The 7,002-nt window shown below is 36.1% G+C and overlaps 1 pseudogene; it reads right to left on the bottom strand.

Moving 5' to 3' along the window:
* Positions 1 to 2,471: 2,471 nt before the first annotated feature.
* Positions 2,472 to 4,962, bottom strand: LOC147493743 (leucine--tRNA ligase, chloroplastic/mitochondrial-like; annotated as a pseudogene).
* Between the last annotated feature and the right edge of the window lie 2,040 nt (positions 4,963 to 7,002).

Below are 7,002 nucleotides of genomic sequence, written 5' to 3'. Positions count from 1 at the left end.
TAGGGATTAGGAATAACCGGTTGCTCTGCTTGAAGCGATTCATTCGGATTCTGACGATTAAATGGTTAGTGGATTAAGTTGAGCTAAGGTGGAATCAATCCCCCTCTAACTCCTTATCATAGAATCAACGTAGTATTCCCATAGTTGTTTAAATAGTCGACTAGTTGCATCTTGTGGGTAGTTGCATCGTAGTCTAGTTATCATTTCGTAAATCTCTCATTAGACTTAGAGTAGAGTAATTAGACTAGAAAACACAACATGCGGAAGGACTAGGAGTGGAACGAACTTCCTACTCCACTATATCTGTTCAATAGATCGAGAGTAGAACAATCTTTGATAAATTTAGGCACATAATTAAGTTTTAGTTTACTTACGTTTTGAGTTTTATCATTCATTTCGTAAGTAAACTTTATCTTTTTATGTTTATCAACAACCAGGGTCCTTGTACTTAATGATTCAATTATGTTTGGTTAAAGTTAGAAACTGCTCAGTCAAAAAGTCGTCTTTAGGAATATTTGTCTTACGCCTAGTAGTGCACAACTCTTTAAGAAACTTAGCATGGTGAGGTAACTTTTTAAAATCTTCCAGGAAGGATAGGTTTATCGTTAGATTTTTGAAAACCTTCCAAATCTCATCGAAATTCGTATCCTTGGTTAACATGGCTAATCTCTGGGGAAATGGTGGTTTCTCTTTATATTTAGCATATGGGTCAACAGGATGTCTAACCTTGGCTTTTTGTTTCTTAGGTTGTGGTTTAACTAGTACCTCTACTGGGGTAGGATCTTCAGTTATTACTTCGGTATCTAGTGCAATATCCGGTGTAGGAACTACTGGTGGGGTAACTACATGCATAGTTACGACGTTATCAACCACTCTGCCAGAACGGAGAGTGGTGATGGCCTTTAACTCACCTACATTTCCATTTTCATTACTAGTATTACTGTTTACTTCAAAGGCTGTGTTTGTTATTTTAGGATTAGGTATCGCTTGGCCTGGAAACACACCTTTGGGTTGTACTTTCTCTTGGGCTAACTACTGTAAGGAAAGTTGGATGGACTGTAAAAATATGTTTTTTGGGTTTGCATAAAGGCGTCGAAACAATCCGGTTGTGGAGGAGTGTTTGTTACAGGTTGTGTGACAGGAATTATGTCACATTGATTATTAACAGGTGGGTTGTGATAGTTATGATTAATCGGAACGATACCTCTATTATCATTATAATTATTATTGTTATAATTATTATAATTCCCTTGTCCTTGTCCTTGTCATGGTGGAGCTTGGTTGTAATTGTTTGCTTGCCTAACATTTTGATTATTATATCCTGGAGGTGTAACTTGTTGATTATTTCTCCAACTGAAGTTGGGATTTTGTCTCTAAGGGGCGTTAGGAATAGGATAGCTATTAATGGAGCAAACATTATTTGGTTGTAATGTTTGTTGTTCATAGGCGAGAGGACAATTGGAGTCGGGATGCTCAGGACTCAAACAGAAATTACATGGATTAGAGTTGACATTCATGATGGGGATAGGCTTTTGTTAAACAGAAATAGCTTCTACCTTTTTAGTGAGGAATTCAATTAGAGTTTTAAGCTCAGGATCAGATTTGACCTCAAACACACTGGTAGCCTTAACTGTTGAAGAAGAACCAGCAGAGCGGGGGATATCGTCACTACCCCCCAGTTATTGTTACGCTTTCACTACAAGAAACAGGGTCTTTGGCGACAAACAATTACGTCGCTGAATATTGCAAAAACGTTGCTAATTAGATTTAGCAACGTTTTTTGGAGCGTCAGCCGATCGTCGCTAAAGCTATAGTCGTTAAAGATACATAGCAACAATTTTACAACGTTGCAAAATATGATACCTTCACCGACGATAATAATCGTCTCCATTGCTTCAATTTTGTTGCTAAACTATTTTCTTATTCTTTATATAATAACGTCGCAAAAGATGTTTTTTGGATGACGTCTTTAAAATCGTCGCTATCAATACCTTATTAGCAACGTTTATATCGTCAGTAAAAGTCCAAAATATTTGAAAATTTTAACATTATTAGCGACGTTATAATCATCACTAAAAATTCAAACTATAAAAATGGTGTTATTAGCAACGTTTTTAATATCGCTAAAAATAAAAATAATTTTAAATTTTGTTGAAATAAACAACATTTCTATCGTCGTTAAAGGTCTAAACTATTTTAATTTTTTACTAATATCACCGCAAAATGTGAACCATTTGTACAAACATTTAGTCACGTCTTCCTTGTATCATTTTTATTTTTTGCTAACATTCAATTGAAACACAAAAAAACATCACATATTAACCCAAGACAAAAGTATTCATTTATTAAATATAAAAAATGAAAATTTACATCATTCTTTGACATGGTCAAAATATAGAAAAAATACTCTAACATCCTACAAGTAATTTTATTCAGTCTAAATCGCCTCTATAAAATGGTCAAACATCACATTACTGCCCAGATTGAACAACTGTCTTTTGTAAGTTGTAATAGCCAAACCAACCTTTAGTGGTTTCACACGTCCATCTGCAAAAAAACAAAAAATATATATAAATTCCTTTACAGACTCTAATATAGTTTGGTGCCAAAGACATCAAAAAATAAAAACCAAATATTAAGAACCAGTAAAGAATAACACAAACTAAGAGCTTGTAAGTTCATCATGCATAAATTATATAGTTAACCTAAAGGAAAAAAAAAAAACAATATGAGGAGATTCCATGGCTATGCAACACGAGATAGCTGAGAAACTGAAATACCTTCTTCCTTCCATGTCCCGTATTCCCAAATTTACTCTATCACTTTGGAAGCAGCATCTTTGGAGAGCAAGCCATTAATGTTAAGTCCAACTGCAGTATTTGAAGAATTGATAATAATTCCTTCTCTAGCATATGGTTCTTCAAAGTTATTGAAACTTTCATCATCCGGATTTACAACACAATTAATGAATTGGTATATCATATCTCATAGCAAACTCATGGTCATGAGAATCGTGGCGAGTGTACAACCATTATCGTTCTTGGTACCACCATAGCGCTGCGAATGTCGTGCGAAGATGGGAGTTCAGATAACTTGGAGAAAATGAGTATAGTCATTGCAAGTTTCACAAGTTTATCCTAATAGTCAATTACAATATTAAAGGAGACAACTATTGAACTAGGTTTTTCCTTAATTAAAAGATTAAATACAAGTTGCTTAATAAACATAGCACAAATCTGACATAAAGTTACTCGAAGCAAAAAAGAAATAGATGCAAGAGAATGAATATAAAAGACAGACCTTCCTAACACATAATCTGCAACCCATATTGGAATAGCTTCACCGCTAGCTGGATTTCTAGCATATGAACCACTGAAGACTCCTGTTTTTTCCTTATGAAGTTCAATCCTCTCGAGTTCACTTCTTCTTGATGCAAGCTCTCTATATTCCTCCACCTGCGTTTACAAATTAGTCCTCTCCTATTTGTCCACTATTAAAAAACGATTTTGGCCCAGTGGATATAGAAAACGACAAACATACGCATTTTCTGTGGGAGTCAGACAAAATTGACGACAACAATGGATGTTCAGGTGTGACAACTAGATACCTGAGGATCAAAAGATTGATAGGTCCTTTACTGCACATGCCATTGGAGACTTAAGGGTGGTAGAAAATAGAAATTAGTAAAACAAATTCTTGAAAACAAAAACCAATGTTACAGTTGGTAACATGAAAGGTGTAACTCATACGTTGCTCCAAATATGGTATCTGGTCTAGTGGTATAAACAGTGAGTTTTACACCCTTTTCATGTCCATCACGGTTAAGAATACAAAACTCTACTTCAGCTCCTTCTGACCTCCCTATCCAATTCCGCTGCATATCCTTTATGCTTTCAGGCAAGTCAAGGCCATCAAGATCTTCAAGAAGACGGTCAACATATGCAGTGATCTTTAGCATCCACTGATGCATCGGCTGTTAATTAAAAGTATGTGAAGAGAAAAAGAAAGAAAAAACATAAAAATATAACTGAACAAATAATATTTAACAAAGAAGATGAAGCAAAGCCACTACCTTTCTTATAACTGGATGACCACCACGTTCACTAACCCCGTTTATCACTTCTTCATTTGCCAAGACGGTTACCCGAGGCGAGCGGGGCACCAATTGGTAGCACTTCGGCCTGAAAAAGAACATAGTGGACCACGTGATGTGGATGCTTACTTAAACACTTGAATGCAATAAGAAAAAAGAAAGCAATAAATCCAACACCTGAAATGCAAGTCCTCTTTTAAAAAGCTGAAGAAATATCCACTGAGTCTATTTATAATATTGCGGTTCAGTGGTCGAAATTTCACGATCCCAATCATATGAGAAACCTAAAGATTTGAGCTGCAAAGAAAGAAAACAATTCAACAAAAAGAAAATCATTGTAATAAAAGGTGAGTTATATCACAAACAAGAAATAGAAGAGAAATAGACATTACATGACCTGGGACCTGAAGCGCTCAATGTTCCTCATTGTTGTGACTTTTGGATGTGTTCCTATCTGTTGCACATAAAAAACCATAGGACATGAACACATAAGTATTACTTAAAACATTATAAATATTATTACTTTAACCAAACCTGAATAGCATACTGCTCAGCGGGCAATCCAAATGCATCCCACCCCATTGGATGCAACACATTGAAACCTTGCATCCTTTTGTATCTGGCAAGAATATCTGTAGTTGTATATCCAAGGGGATGACCCACGTGTAAACCAGCTCCACTACATTGCTGTCAATCCACATACTCAAGGAAGAGTAGACTGTAGAGTGAACATATACATGTTGAAACAAACGACTACTTCACTTCTCAACAGATTGAAAAGAAAAATTGAAAAAAAAAAATGAATGAGAAAATATAAAGAAAATTCGGACCTTGCAGTAACACATCAAGAAATTGGAAGAATACCCCATGAATCAAAATTAAATACAGTAAGAAAAGGTAGCAAAAAAAGAAAGTAAAAAAAAAAAAAAAAAAAACTAGAGCGAAAACCTCAAAAATCAAAATTGAAACCCTAAGAGGAGAGAGAATAAAGAGTGATGGAGATGGATTGTATCGTAGGTGAAGGAGGTGTTAATCAGTGATGGAGATAAGAAGAAAGGCTGTTCTTTTTCTTTCGGAGGGAGAATGAGAGAGTGCGTGGGTAGCAAAGGTCATTCCATTCTTTTTCCTTTTTATTTTTCTTTCTCTCTTTGGTTCTTTTACCAAAAACTTAAGAACTTGGGTGGTAGAAATGAAAACAAAAAATGAAAAATAGGGGGAAAATGATGAAATTTTCAACAGGGCTAGAAATTGTTTTCGCCCCAAAAAGCTTTGTTCGTGGTGGAAATATTACATCCCTGTGACGCTAGTAACGTCCCAATTATGCTTATAATTTTTACTTCTAAACAATATGATTTGCCTACAATAAAAAATATTGCAAAAGACATAATATCTAGCGATGATTTTGTTAAACGTCGGAGATATATTATCATCACCCACAAATAATTCGTCAGTGATGATAAAAAGATATTTTCGACACTTTTTTCATCGCCAAATTTTTTCTTCTAATTTTAATATTTTAAAAAAATTTGAGTGTGGTTTTTAACAACATAAAAAGCGTCGCTAAAAGCTGATTTTTAATTGTAAGACAATGTAGATATGACGACGATAAGAACGTCGTTGAAAATGATCATTAGCTACGTTTTTCCATCGCCACTAAACATTTTGTAGCTAAAAAGTCAATCTGTTGTAGTGTTTATTTGATCTTCTAAAAACCTATAAGTCTCTAAGGCTCCTTTATTGAAGAAACTACCCTCATTCGTTATATCAAGGACCTCTTTATGGTGGTGTAAAAGTTCTTTGAAAAATGCATGAACTAACGTGCCTTTCGCAAGGTTATGATGTGGACACTCTATAAGAAGGTCAGTGAAACAATTACAAGCCTCTGAAAAGGATTCATGAGGATTCTGTCGGAAGAAATGAATCTTGAAAAATATTTCATCTGTCTTCAGTGGGGGATAAAAATGTTCCATAAATAGTTGAACAAATTTGGCCCATGAGTCCACAGAATTAGGCACTTGGGCAGTTAACCAAGACGCCGCCTTATCGGCTAGGGTGAAAGGAAACACCCTCAGTTTAATTTGTTCCGCACCTACCGTAGGATGATTAAATGTGGTAAGAACTTGTTCAATCCTACGCATATGCTGATAAGGTTTTTCATGGTCTAACCCATGAAAAACTGGTAACAAATTAAATATATTCAGGGGGATTCGTAAATCCCCCACTGGGTCTGCAAGAATGATGCAAGATTTAGGGCTATCATTCATGGCTTTGTAAAAGTAAGAGAGAGGAGACTCTCTTTCTTCAGCCATTATTTCAAGTGTAGCGTGTGTGGTATACTAGATAGGTGTGTGTGTTGATGTTCACGATAAATTACGTTAGTCGTTTTTTCTCTACCTGACCTTAATCTCATGCAAGGCTATGTCCAGAATTAAAGAAACACGACAACAGTCAAAACAACCCTGATATGCTAGTATAAATCCCCTAACAGGAGATGCGAGGAGTTGGAGAAAGAAGTACCTGAATGCCTCCTTGCTTCGCTTATGAATAGCGTCTTGTATACACGAGCTCAGTGTATTTAACAAGTTAGAAACACTAAATAACTTGAAGAAATGGAAATTTGGACTAACTTGTGGAAATCGGGCTATTCAGAGGAGGGCGCGGGGTGCGCTCAGATTTTGCCTTTCAAGGGTGCAGGGTGCGCTCGTGCCTTTGCTTATGTCCAGACAATAGAGCGCGGGGTGCACTCGTGCCTTGGCTGATGTCCAGATAATAGAGCGCGTGGTGCGCTCTAAATTTTCCTTGGAGGGCGCGCACTCAGTGTATCCCTGCGAAAAAAAATCAGTTCTGAAGCAAACAACCACAGTTAGAACCAAACAAGTGTGGGTGGGTTTAATGGGACTTTGGTAGGA

Source organism: Coptis chinensis, chromosome 6 (assembly GCF_015680905.1).
Source record: "Coptis chinensis isolate HL-2020 chromosome 6, ASM1568090v1, whole genome shotgun sequence".
In the NCBI taxonomy this organism is placed as follows: Eukaryota; Viridiplantae; Streptophyta; class Magnoliopsida; order Ranunculales; family Ranunculaceae; genus Coptis; species Coptis chinensis.
Note: the sequence above shows the minus strand (reverse complement) of the source record. Positions and strands in the feature narration are given on the sequence as shown.